Source organism: Lepisosteus platostomus, chromosome 4 (assembly GCF_059453375.1).
Source record: "Lepisosteus platostomus isolate fLepPlt1 chromosome 4, fLepPlt1.hap1, whole genome shotgun sequence".
NCBI lineage: Eukaryota > Metazoa > Chordata > Actinopteri > Semionotiformes > Lepisosteidae > Lepisosteus > Lepisosteus platostomus.
The window spans coordinates 50,793,075-50,807,836 of NC_142614.1; the positions used below are offsets into that span (position 1 = coordinate 50,793,075).

Here is a 14,762-nt window from a genome sequence, read left to right on the forward strand (position 1 = left end):
CAGGTTCAAACACACACTCAAAACATGGCCAGTTTTCCCAGAAGTCAATGAGCGTACCAGTATGTCTTTGGACAGAAGGAGGAGATGGAAACACCCCAAGGAAACCCAACGTGAACACAAACAAACTCCATGCAGGACAGCAGCTCGGGAACGAAACCCAGGGCTCCAAGGCTGGGAGGCAGAAATGCTACCCACGGTGCCACTGTGCCACCCTTAGTACTAACCAAAGATATTCGAACGGAGTTTTAAAAAGTGTAGGAGGAGGTATAACTCTAATCGTACCCACATCCGCATCACAATGCTGCATATTTTCAATTTGCATTACTCACGCTACTGTATCAACACCATCACAGCAGATCCGTGGTTTATCTCTGATATAAAAGGAGCGTTAGGATAACCTTCTCCTGAAGGCCGGGTAGCTGCTGTCTGAGACAGGTGAGGTAAGCAAATTATTAGGGTTTGGCTGAACTACTGAAATGATATATTTGACAGTTTACAAGTCTAAATAATATGGATGTCTAATCAGATAAGCAAGTACTGACTGTGTTGAATTGTCTCTAGCGCAATCTTAGTCATATCTGTTTCCTTGCTCTGCTATCTATTCACCAGTGATAATATGAGCTGAGGTTGATTGGGGGTAATATAGGTAGTTTCAGCTATGAGAACCCCGGTAGACTGAAACTATTCTGTGTAATCCATTCTTCTCCTGTTATTTTTTTTAACTTTACATTTCCTGGAGCTTTTGAGTGGCCTTACCCATAATGGTTGAGCTTTATGCAGCTCAGACTATGTCACTATCTGAGTGTGAGAGGTTTCCCTATGTGGTGGTGCACAATTTCTGCAAACAACTAGACTCACTGGGATATGTCATGCCTCCATTCAAGACTACATCTCCTGTCAGTCACAGCGGAGCTCTCCTTGCTATGGAGGTGCACCAAGTCTTAAATAACTGGCACTTCCTATTTGGGCACTATGTAAAAGAAATTGTAATTCCTTAGTTTTTTGGAAAACAAGAATGACACCTTTTTGAAGAATAATGCATTGCAAAAGCAAATGCAATCATAAAACTGTCCTTAACTGGTGTTCTGGGTCTGGCACTTTTCAAAAATGTATTAAATAAATGATATATATATATACAATAAATAATATTGTGGTTGATGGTTTAGTATATATGTATATTTAACTTTTTATTGAAGAAATGAAAGACAAAATGAATGTAATAGCACAGCCAAAATATTGTTGTTTTGTTCTTAAAGTCAGCCATTCGAGTTGTAGAATACAGCAGTGATAATAGGTTATGTTTTCTTGGAAATAGTAGAAAATAATATTTTAAAGGCTGAGCTAAGATTATTTATTTCTATTTCATATTTTATGTATCACCTTTGATCATAGAAATGCACACCTTTGCTATTTTTCTAATGTATCTCAGGTGCATTCTTCAAGATTTGAATACATCACAACAGAACTTTAAATATCTTGAAGGATTATCATTTTAGATTCTGGCAAAAATCAGTATCTAAAGGTTGGCATGGGTGCCTTTGTAGTTATAGTCCTTATATATGGTACCATACAAAGAGTAAGAGAGTTAGTTTTCACTTTAAAAAGTAAACAAACCTACATTTATTCAGACAATGCAAGTGCTGGTTAGCTCAATTTTTGATGTGGAGTTACAACTCCTGAATTACAGCTCCTGGCTTCCTGCCTTTATTAATGACCCGGTACTTTATTTTTTTATTATTCTCACTTAAAATGTTTACCTTTAACTCCAAATATATTAGAACAACAGCCATGGTCTTGAGTTTGCTTTCAAAGAGTAGCCATCAGCCCAAGGGATGTCCAATGGGCAAGAGGATATCTCTTTCTAACTATGCCACCAATAGAACACACAGGATCATGAATACAGGGGCAGTCCTGTCCTGACAGTTCAACCTTCATTTCTTACTGGAGGAAAGTGTTTAAGCCTTCTTCCTCTCTTTCAAAGAGTGTGTGTGTCCCACTGCAAGGTGACCTTTGTGCACTCTTCCCTCCCTGCACATCTCTGTGTAATATGCACCTTTCCCTACATTTTGTGACTTGCTGTCATTGCATACTGTATCTTCATACACATCCATGCTCTCTACACACGTTGGAGGTACTCTATATTGGCAGACATCTGGTTGCTGTTACAACTGAAAAGAAAGTGTTGGAGTGACAGACCTCAGGATGTGACTTCTGTGAAGAGCTCTGTGTTCCTTGTCCTGGATGAAGCTCCATTGCTAAGGATATCTGAACATGTATGGTGAGATGGGAATGGAGTTCTTAGCACAGAGGTACACTGAAGACAATCTATCACAGAATAATATAAAATTTAAGTAAAGTACCATCATTGACATCAGTTCAAGTGGGTAACTGTGTAAGCATGCACAGGCTGCAAAGGACCGGTAAAGGTTTATTCCATGCTGAAGGGAAAAGAAAAGAGACACAAAGACACAATGTTTTGGTTGGGAGGCCTTCTTCAGGTGTGAGAAGAAAGTGTGATAACAAGACTCCACAGCCTAAACCTTGTGCTCTTTTCTTTTTCTTTCAGCATGAAATAAACCTTTACTTGTATCTTTGACATTAACCAGATTTGTTGTGGCATTCCATGCATCACTAACAACATATCTAAATTCGATCTAAATGAAAAGCCACAGACTTGAAGCCTCTTTCTCTTTTTCTTTCTTTAAAATATCATTTTAAACAGATGCTTAACAGGAACTGCACATGATATCTTGCAAATTGCAATTAAAGGTCAAACATGGCAGTGGTTTCAAAAAATAAATTCAAGCATTTAATTGCACAAACATGTACATTGACACACAATCATGCAAATTGATAAGAAAATATACCCATACCGTGACTCTAAGGAGAGGAAGTGATACTAGATGGATAGGGCACATTATTGCCACAAACATAAAATAACTCAGCATGTGATCTTTCAGCTTGTGTTTCAAATGTCAGTCTTTAGCTCTTTAGATTTTATATATAGGTGGAAATCACTTTCTGGAGATCAACTAATCATTTGTACATGTTTTGGTGCTCCTGATTCTACATGCCTTCTTAACTGAGATGGTAGGATTTAGGGTGCACATACAGTACTTTTTCACACAAAGTTGAATGCTTGCTGATTTTTCTTTAAATAAATAAAGTGGCCAAGTAGAATTTTGTGTGTTATTTGTCAGATGTGGTTAGTTTTATCCACTATTAAGACTCAGTATGGACTAGGTGAAGGTCAAATATGTCTAAATATGTTAAACCATAAAGCCATAAAAGGGGATGTCCTTACTTTTTCAGCACATTGTACTTCCTTCTTGGAATACTTAATGGATGCATTACTCAAATCATTCGGACACTTGCAGGTGAGTGGTGAGCAGCAATATTTTGAATTTCCTTTTGCAATCTGCAGTAAGTCAGTGCAAGAATGCTGAAATATGAGATATATGCTCATGCATTTTCATTTTATTTAGGATTCTTTGAGTTCTAAACATGCTAGAGCTAGATAGGAACATGCTTGGATACACTAGCAAACACTACACTGCAATAATTCAGTCTGGAAAAGACAAAAGCATCAGTTAGCTTTCCTGCATTAGATTGTGAGAGATGTAAATGGATATGAGAGATGTTACAAAGCTAAAAAAAGACACGTGCACAACATTGTGAACATGAGCATCAAATGCAAGATTCAGATCAAAGGTTACACCAAGCTTCCTGACTTAGCACTTGGACTGATTCCAGAACTAAGATTCACATGTTTTCAGAACTGATAAGGAGAGTCAATCAGCATAACCCTGGGCTTGCCCTGTGTTCAGTAGTAAAAAGGCTTGAAACAAGCATTTTTAACATAATCTGAACAGTGAAACAAGATTGTTAGTGCTTTATTAATGTCATATTTCATGCAAACCAAAATTTAGGAGGCCACCAGCACAAAAATGAAAACTGATACCATAACTACAAAGAATCTGACCTATTAGTAACATATAGATATTAAAAGAATAGGACCATGAACAGAGTCCTATGGAAAGCCAGATGTGACCACCTTTGCTGAGAATGAACAATGCCCTATTTGAACACATTGTTTCCCATGAGTTAGGAAAAACTTAGACAAAAGCAGTACCAGTGATATCAACAACCCTCTCTAGTCTAATCAGCAAAACGGTATGAACAAAAGAATCAAAGGTAGCACTGAGGTTCAACAGGACAGAAATGGACAAAAAAGCAGCCATCATTAGTAAACCTAACAATCACACAGCACTTTGGTCTTTCTAGCATTAAAACCACAGTACCAACACAGAACACAAAGAAAAAACTCTCTCGTTTGTTGAATTGTAAGATCCATCTGCACAGAAACCACACTCCTTAAATTTTACAGTGTGTTTTATTAAATAGAGGTTTGAAAAGCACACAGATGTTATTGAGAGGACAGAAAAGTGCCTTCCATAAACAAAATAAGATTACGATTTTAAATCAAGGTTTTATTAAAAGCTTATTTTGCTCTTAAGCAGCCAACAGGTACTTAGAACAATAACAAGTTATAATGGTGATGTGTTTGTTTCAGTTATTTATACTTTTGCCGGTTCATTTATTTATGACATTTCGGTCCCAAAATCAGTGACCAGAAACATTGTAAGTTCATATCAAAAGTTGTTGTGACTCTGATAGTAACAGCACAACAGCATAGCAACCTTCCTCAAAGGTTTTACTCACCAGACGGGAAAACAGTTGTCATTAAAGTCTATTGATGTTATCAAATGTAATATAACTGCTCTCACTATAATGAAGGCTACCTTTGCTTTTCACTGGTAACTCTGTGTAATATTTTACAAGCAATAAGCAAGTTAGGTTTTCAGTTTAAATGTATATTTATATATCTCCAAAAAAGATGAGCATGTACTGTATGTTTGTGCAGCATATGCAGTGTTTTGCAAATCTTTTCTCTCTTCCCCCTTCATTTAAAAAGGAATATGTTTGGTCAAATGTGAATGCTGGAAGTGAACACCTTAAGGGTGAAAAAACATAAATCTTGGCCAAATCTTCAAAGAAAAATAAAAAACTTTTTATTTGATTTAATCCTTTATTTAACCAGAAGAGTTCACTTTCCACAGGGCAAACATCCAGCCATGCTAGGCCTGAAACAATGCTTTCCACATTCCCTGATTAGATGTTGCAGTGACGTGATGTAACAGTATTTAAGGTCCGGCGAGTTAAGTATGCAATGCTGAATACACTATGTTCTCAGTACAGAGCTCATGACCTGTTCTGTCCTGGCAGGCTTTTATTAGAGCATGTGAGAGCGCCTCTGCTCTCAGTGTCTTATCACCGCTGTGTTGTTGCAGTAATCACTGTACAGGAAAGCCAGCTTACCATTTAGCCTTGCAAGGACAAAGCCAGCTTTGTGATCGGTTCCTCCTCAAACTCTAAAATTGTCCCTAATCTGCAGTTACAGACCACCATCACAGAATGAATAGACTAGAAAGAGAAACAAACATTGGCCTAACCTGCACAAATGTAACCCCGTGTAGCACCAAACAGCAAGCAACACTGACTTTTTAAGAAGTAAAACATAGTTTTCATTTACATAACAATTATCCCAAGCTGTTTTTTGTACTCGTATGTTGAATTTTTTCAGAATATTGTTTATATTTACTGAGAGTGCATACAAATATGAAACTAACCAGTGTACTTAGCATTTGCAAAGGATTTTATACAAATCAGTCATTAAGTTTTAAAATTCAAGGTCATTCATTAATGTCAGTTATAGTTGTGAGATTGTAAGCACTTCAATGTGACCAGTTTTACAATTTAACTGAACACATTTAAGAAATGAACACCAAGGAGCCAAAACAATACTGTGCATCAGCCATAATATATCACTAATACACTACCTGAGGAAAGGTAAGAATGCTATTTTATTGAATTTGGAATTTCTTTATAATTCTGGGATACTAGAGGTATAACTATAATAAACCATAATTCATAACATCTTTTTAAACCAAAGTGAGATGTTATATAACTCCCTTTTCTAGCATTGTGGTTTATAGTACATCCGATGCAAAAAAAATAAATATGAGAAGATGACAGCAGAATAATTTCTACAATGCATGTGCCAGCTTTAAGAGCTTATTAAAAGCTTCTCACCAACATGAATTTCATAGTCCATCTATTTCTCAAGACATTTGTTTGGTTTCTTATGTAAGTGTGAATCAACTTCCACCTCTTGCCAGAAAGTGGGTTTCCTGGAGTCAATATACAGCAGTAACCAAGGCATGTTGCATAGCTAATTTTGATCTGAAAACTCAGTCATGCCAACCCTATAAGTCTTGGTATTCATAATTAAAGATATTCAGTTTGACGTGCTTTAATTTGACTTATTACTGGTTCATATTTTAAACTAAAAGTAGTATGGAGTTTAAAAAAACCCTAATGATCATAATTCACTTTCATTTACTGCCATAGAAAACTGTATTAACTTGATCTGTTTGTAAAACAGTTCTTGGTTTTTATTCATTCAGAGCAGCAAAACCAGTAGCAGAGGGGCGTGACTGCTGTGATCTGTTGAGCTCAGGGATTCATACCCATTGGATCTACTGCACCTTTGAGAAATGACTTGTCTGTCTGCTCTGGTCTTATCAGCTCACATACCTGAGTGAGAGCCAGCAGGAAGAAAGGCTGAAACTGTCTGTTCTTTCTTAACTGATTGTCTGCAGAGTTCCAATGCTAAGACTACAGAATTGGCTGAAAAAATCACACAAACCTATCTGCCTGGAAACTGGTGTTGACTGCAATAACTGGCTTTAACTGACTGTTTTATGTTTTGCAACAGTGGTGAATAGTCTTTGCCCATGTCCTCCTGTGAATATTTAGAGGTCATGCTCTGTGCAGACGCTATTACTTTTGAGAGGCACATTCATTGAAATAAATGATTCATTACTCAGAAGGAACTATAAAAGCAACAGATGAATTAAATACATTAAACAGTCTTTGGACTCTGGAAAACTTTCAGTAGCTGTGGAATGATCTCCCAATTCAAGTCAGATCTTTCAGTTTTAGCCTGCCTGTCTTAAAACTCATTCATATACCATAGCTCTTAAATCTGTTTAATTCACTTTATTAATTTGTGTATCTAACTCTTGTTTCATTGTTTTCTTGTGCAGTGCCTTGAGACAATGCACCATGAAAGGTGATATGAAAAATATTATATACTCTTATTTAACCAAAATAGGAGAAAAGAAGAATACACTAGTATATTTTAGGATATATATGATATAATATATAATATAGTATAATAACTATTGCCAGTAATTATCAAATGGTGTTGAAGGTTCACAGGTGGCAGTTAATGGTGTCTGTGTGCAGACAGCTGTGTAAAGGAATTAAAGTGTTCGTGCAAGTCAGAAGAAAACAAAACCTCAATCACAAATTGCTATATTAACTGGGTATTACAATTACACAAGAGGAGTATAATCAAGTGTTTTGGGTGCTGGCAAAACCAGTAAGCAATGCTATCTTATAAGATTACTGAATAACAAACTGTAAAGGCTTTCTAGACAGAGAAAAACTAAGCACCATTTTTAAGACCGTATAGTGTGATTTGGATTTTTTCTTATGAAAGCAAGTAATTAGCAATTCTATAACAAGTTATGTATATGCATAAACCGATGTTGTAAAACCCAGTAAAATACTTTCTTTTTAACAACATTTAAATGCAAAAATGTATTATAATTTTGCATCCAACTATCTTCTTCAGTTCATATGACTCTTGTACTACTCTTCATGCATCTTTATTGTAATATAATCTGAACGAGATCTTTGCTTTAAAATTCATCAGACATCCAAGAGTCCCATTCTGAGTAACAATTTGTTTTCTATGTTTTAATTGTGTTATTTATGTTAGGTGTTTGCATCTATTAAATCGTTCAATACAATATCTGAATAAAATAAATTGTGTGAAGACATAAATGTGTGCTATGATAATTTACAGTGCACTCATAGTCTTCTGTTTTGCATGGCGTAATTATATAAGACCACAGGAGACAAACTGCAAGCTCTGTATAAAAGGACAAATCTGCCATACAAATTTGTATTACTGGACTTTCACAATACATGAGTAGGATATTCAGGGATATCAAGTGTGTGGGAATGCAAGGCATGGTGGAGTTAACTCCTGACTCTATATCAGCTGGATATCATTGCGAGTTAGTCGAAAATAGAAAATCGTGGGTGGCATAACAGTTGACACTCAAAAATGGTGCAAAGTAAAGTATATCTCCAAACATTACATTACAATGCAATTATTTTCCTTGCTGCTACTGATTACTGACTTTGCATACCAGAATCTGACTCTAATAACCTTTTAGTTTCACATTTGTGTCATCATCCAAATATGGCCCAAATTTGTCTTCGTTCAGTAGTTGTTTTGTTACTCCTCTACCTTCAAATGTTCTTGGGATCTCTGGGACCAGTGTGCTGCTGGTACTACCTTACCAGTGCCAGCTGTCTCATCTAATGCAAAGAGAAGGAGCAGTGAGGTCACAAATCAGCCTTCTTTTGGGTGGTAACTAAACAACTTAATAGTTCTTTGTCTTATTCATTTGGTAAAATATTTATCCCCAGGCAAACTATGATGATCCAACACACATTGTGAAGCTTCCCCCTATCCATTTATCTGAGCGTGGTCACAGCAAAGAAGCATGCGGCCCGGCTTTTTTAAAACACAGAACTGTTTCTGTGTTTATTTTTGCTGATACCATCATTTTCTTTCTCTTTTCATTTCTAGCCGCGGAAGGCAACCTTCATGTTAATCACCTTCTAAGCAAAGGAAGGCCAGAGGTTGAAAGCATATGGGAGATGTATAGAACAAAGTCATAAAAAAGTATCAAAGAGAGTGGCTGGGGGAAACTCACCTGCTGCTTTTGATGTGGTGAGTTTAACATGAAGGCTCCTCTTCTCGTCAGCAGCACAAAGAGAAGCGGCCCTGTGGATGACACCAGCTGTAACCAGACACCTGCCTCCCAGGTAGACCTAACAGCTGGCTTAAAAGAGCTGCTTCCCATCTGGCCATGCACCTCTGAGTGAGGCAGCACAAGAAGAAACATGAAAGGTACTCGTAAGATCTGAAAGCTGCCTTTTTTAAACCAAATTAACCTTGTACATTTTACTTGTGTATCCAAAACCCTGCATTTTATAGAATGCCTTGAAGAAACGTGGTCAATGCTCCAACCTCAAACACCTGTGAGCAGTAGAAACAGAAGCAAAGTCCCGCTGGGACAACAACAGCAAACGTCATACTGCAATTTCAAAAAACGATCAGCTCAACATGTTGTATATTGAAATAAAATGAAAAGGGTTTCAGTCTGCACTTAAGTTCTAGCTGGGAAAGAGAAAGGTTTAGCCTGTGGGACTCGGGAAGCAAGGAACGCTTGGAGAAGATATAGTTTAGGCTGTACTGATGGGGTCTCAGCCAGGCTGTGCGGTAGTTTGTGTGCTAGGCCCGATGGGGATGAAGTGCACTGCCTAGGAACAGGGTTGGCCAACTGAAACATGGTTAACTGGGGGGACCAGCTCCTGGAGGAGTGGGGCATTGTTTGGCGAGGTATTAATGTATCTTCTCCCCACAGCTGAGTCTAGATGGCACCACTGTATAAATGCACCTGTACAACAACATGTAGAGGATAATTGAATGAGCTAGCTTTTTTTTTCAAAATTCCATGGTGCATTTCAGGCATGCTATGGAGTAGCCAAAACAAATCTTCTTGTTGTTGTTAATATACTGTGGAGTCATAGTTCATGTCTGTTGGCACTGCATGCTTCCATGAAACATGCCTGATTGTGTCTACTTTTCAATTAATATATAAAATACAGACAGGAAATTTGTCATTTCCATACTAGTCAGTGCATTTCAGTGTCCCGACTAAACTTGCTTAAATGCAGCAGAGCAATGAAACAGAAGCGTGACTGTTAATGGGGAGAAACTGTTGAATATTCCCAGACATTTGCATGAGTCAGCAATGAGCATTTTCTTTGCTTAAATTATCCAGTATTGCTGTATTCATCTCCTGCCAAGATCTTCAGGCTGTGATTCCTTTGAGGCAGGAATGATAAAGAGATGTTAAGTACACAGGGTCACCTGAGCTGATGACTAAAACTAACAATAGTAACGCCAAACAACACCAGGCTTCAAAAGACATCAATGTCAATGAGAAAAAAAAACACATAACAGTGCAGATTTTTAAATACTTACTGTACTTTTCTTTTGTTTTTTTTATGAAGTGATACTTCAGAAGGAAGGACAGCCTCCTCACACACAAATATCCTTTGAGGCTTTTGATCTGATCTGTCTTTTAAGTACATTTCACAGAAAGAGCAGACAATGAGTTTCCCCATTCTTCTTTGAGCTTATGAGGATACCAAGATTAAAGGGAAATTTTTGTCAGTGAACTGATAGGTTTCAACAAATCACAAATTTGGCATTTTAAAAGTGGTTTTCACAGTGAACAGTCTAAGCTACTTATGTTAAAGTTGTCAGTTTTCTATTATTTTCCCCATCTATCCATTCGCAGGACTGAGGTCATGTGCCAGCTCTCACTCTGGATTAGACACTTGTCCATCTATAGCAGGTCAACAGATAAAGGGACCCAAAATGGAATGTCATTCTGAGGTGGGGAAAAACAAAACTGGAGCTCCTTGAGAAAAGGACATGACCAAGTGAGCACACATACACTCCATACAGAAGGTGTCTCAGGTTGCAATCTAATTGAGTTTTTGTGGAAGAAACGCTTACTGCCACCCCAGCATAAAAATCTAATTTTAAATTTCTTTTGCCTCTTTTTTTTCTTCTCAGATTGTGGAATCTTCAAAAGGCAGGTGACACGTTACCGTATCGATGTAGAAGTCCATTTAAACTTTTTTGGTGCTGTGTCGTCTTGTGATGTCGAATGCAAAGATGAGGACAGTCTGTGCCTCTCGCTGTGAAAGGGGTTGTCGCATTGTGAGGTTCACAGCAGGAGTGTGGTGTTTGCAGATTGGAATGCTAGCACCCCAGCGCTTGCATTGCAGGCAGTCTTGTCATTTTCGCACGCTGAACACATGATTAAGGTAACCAGAGACCATCGCACAAGTGTTGACTGACTGATATTCATTGCTCACTAACATAATGCCCAAACAAAAGTTACTTAAACAATTTATTGCAACATAAACTGTAGGTTTTAATACCTTCTGAATGACCAACCTTAGTTAATATTCATTGTACTATTTTGCAAATGTACTTTATTAAAACTTGTGTTTTGCATTACAATAGGGCATTCAATAAAAATATCAATTAAAATGCTTTAAAGCCATTTATGTTCATTAAGGTGCAGATAAAGGTTTCACGCATGTCCCGTGTCTTACAAACACCTGAGTATCTCCAAATACAAAACTTGATTACAGGACACAAAAAAGTGTTATACATATATAAAATCATGCATAATACTGTATTGCATGTGTGAAAAATATACTGGTGTATTTAGGATTCGTAACACGGTATATGTCAAGTCAATGAACTCATTATAATATATTGAAACATATGTATGAGCTTTTTTAATATACAGCAATGCATAATCTGCTTTTTATTAATCTTAAACTGAACTATTCAATAATTCACGCTTGCTTGCTTCTTTACCCAACTCCTAAGTATTCTATAGAAAAAGGACAAATGTTTGACTCATGTTTGTTGTTAAGCAGTTTGGGTTTTTGCTGTAAATGTGTGGTGAACAGTGAGGAATGTTTGCACTGTGGAGGAAATCTGTGCACAAAGAAAATTAATGTCAGTGTCGAAAATATTATAATTTGCATTTAAATACCCACATTTAGGCATTTAGCTCATTACATGTCATTATAATAGAGGCACGTATAGACCATGACTCTCCCTGGTTTGTCTAACAAAACAAAATAAATTAGAATATTCCACTGTGGCCCACAATAGTTTTTCATCAACAAAATTTGGAATTCAGACCTGCAGAATGTTTCAACGGGCACATGCAGGTTTTTTTTTCAAATGCATTGTGTTTAAGTGAATACTAATTGTGGACTTCATGTCAACTGAAAATTTACGATGAAGGTATTCGTTTTCGTGAAAAAAACAGCTGAAATATGCATTGTATTTTCTACCTCTGCTGTTAGTGTTCAGAAACATATTCCATGACACAATCCAGTATAGAAGGACTGCTAGCTTAGTTGTTGTTTCTGTACTGTACCGGTACAGTATTTGTGTGACCGGGGTGTGCTGTCATTTTATCTATGGTGTAGTCCTACATTGCTCTCTGTGCTTTTGGAATTTGCTCTGAGTTGCTGTTGTCCTTCCCGGAATTAAGCTTTCTATAATGAATAAATGGATGACCTAACATAAAACTTATTAATACAAATGTGAAGCCCTAAAACATAATGGAGAAGCAATCTTTTTATAATTGTGGAAAAATGCAGGTCTGTACAGGTATGTCTTTAAATGCAGTAAATGAAATGCACTTTAAAAAACAGGATTACACATTTTGGTATCCACACTATGTTATAAACATTCAGTGTGTTCTCACAAATACAAAGCAGTGTAAAACCTTCAAATGGAGAATTGAGAAGAAATCCTTAATGTATTTACTATCAATCAGTTGTGCCAGAGATATTGATAAAAGCTTTGGATAGGAAGTTGATCCTAGGCGTATCACCTTAGACTATGTCTTGGTGCTCTGAACTGTACTAACTTGTGTACCTTTATATGATTAAACTGTGCAAAGTGAGTTGCCAAAAAAGGATTCAGTTTAGATGGTTTTTGTTTAGTTGTCCCATGCTTAATGGTTTTATCAGAAACGTTTTGATGTGGCATGATTCAAGCCACTTGTATTCAGGTGAAAGTTCAGGTACAACGGGCAAGTCCTTGTGGCCAAGGCCTTATTCAAATCTCATGCATTGCCACATAAGACAAGGAACCTTGCCAAAGCCCTCTCAGCTGAGAATGGCTTTGCACTCCTTGTGGGACTGCAAGCTACTGAACGTAACTCTCCATATATGGGCACGGTCTATCAACAAGCACAGCATAAACTGAGTAACGATTTTTTTATTGTGAGTCATAGTACAGTACCTGCCTTCACCTTAGAACAGTCTACTGACCTGATGCTGACAAGAAACTGTATTTATAGGTCGAGTCTCAAATATTTGCTGTGTCCAGGTCTTTTTTTTGCTCTTTTGTTCATGCCTAAAAATGTTTGTTTTGACTATTAGTAACTGGTAAAATCAATTTGAATTAAACTTTATGAACAATGAATATCTAGACAATTGTGCATGTTGATACTCATCAGGTAAATCATATGCAACCTTTGATATCCTTTTTTGTAACATGCACACACTGTCTTCTTGCAGCCTTGGTGGCAGGAACTATAGGTAGAATGACAAAAGATAAGAACATGGTGCCCATTGGCAAAGTAATTAAACTATTTAAAACAAAATGGGGAAAAATGAGATAAGACATAAATAATTTAACTTCAACGAACATACCATCTATTCTCAAACTCATGTAAGACTAACAGATTTAATTTAATATGCATTTAAACTTAAAAAAGTCTTTCATTGTGCTGTAGAAAAACTGAAATTTTAATTAGACTATGAGATAAAAAAGAAGAAACTCAACAGACTTAAATGGTCTGTGAACTGTAATTACAGTTAAATCACAAATTTAACTGAAACTAATTATTTTGAGGTTTGGACTTGATGTGGGTTTTCATTATAAGAATTGTCGATTTTATGAGAACAGATAATGAAAGAGGCATTGGGAGTTTTCCTTTAAATGAGGGGGCACACACAAATGGTAATTGGAACTTTTTGAGCAGATCTGAGAAGTCTCTTTTCTTTTTGAGAATGTGTGGCACTGACCTTTTCCCTCTCATAAGTTTTACAGTGAAAATCTGAGAAAATGCATCCATCTATTTTTAACTGTTTTATCTGATACTGGGTCAGAGGGAGTTGGAGCCTATCCTGGCAAGCAATTTGCACAAGGTAGGTTACCCTGGACAGGATGCCAGTCTATTGGAGAAAACACAGACATATACACAATCACACCAGGGACGATTTTCCCATGTGCGAGGTAACCTACCAGTATGTCTTTGGACTGTGGGAGGAAAGTGGAACACTTGGTTAAAACTCACCCAAGCATGAGCAGAATATATAAACTCCACACAGATAGCACCCCAAGAATTGAACCCAGGGTCCAAGCACAGTAAGACAGCAATGCTAACAACTGTGCCACAATACTGCCCCTCTAAGAAACTCATTCGTACATTATCTAAATATCTTGAAATAAACTGACAGGTCACTGCTTGAAATTAATCTAATCTAGACATGAATATCTTAATTGTTTTATTATCTGGGGTTCCTATTACACACAAAGCTACAGTACACTGAGCCAGAGCACCAATAATTAACCCGTCAATCAGAAAACAATGAAATTATTTCCAAAGCAAACATTATTTCAAAGCATCTCCTTCTCTCTGTTTAAAATTATGATGAGATTTGTTTTAAACTGTTTAATACATATTGCTCCACTTACACATGAAAAAAATTCTGTGGAGTTACTGAGCTAGCCAGAACAGATTAAGAAACGATAATGTGTTAAAACGTTGCATTTTCCAAATCACAGCTTCTAATCTGTTTAAGTAACCTCATTTTAAAATGTCCCACATTTGCATGTTTGCTGTATGAAAGCAAGCCTAGTCAGCCCAGTTATC

General features: G+C 36.9%; 1 long non-coding RNA gene across 5 annotated transcripts; it reads left to right on the forward strand.

Annotated features, from left to right (window-relative positions):
* Positions 1 to 307: 307 nt before the first annotated feature.
* LOC148673388 (uncharacterized) lies at positions 308 to 11,347 on the forward strand. Of its 5 annotated transcripts, XR_015936011.1 has the most exons (4): positions 308 to 440; positions 8,973 to 9,115; positions 10,575 to 10,747; positions 10,856 to 11,347. It is a non-coding gene; the product is annotated as an uncharacterized LOC148673388 (long non-coding RNA). The 5 variants fall into 5 exon arrangements; XR_015936008.1 differs by lacking the exon at positions 10,575 to 10,747; XR_015936009.1 differs by lacking the exon at positions 10,575 to 10,747 and having other exon boundaries at positions 309 to 435.
* The last annotated feature ends 3,415 nt before the right edge of the window (positions 11,348 to 14,762 follow it).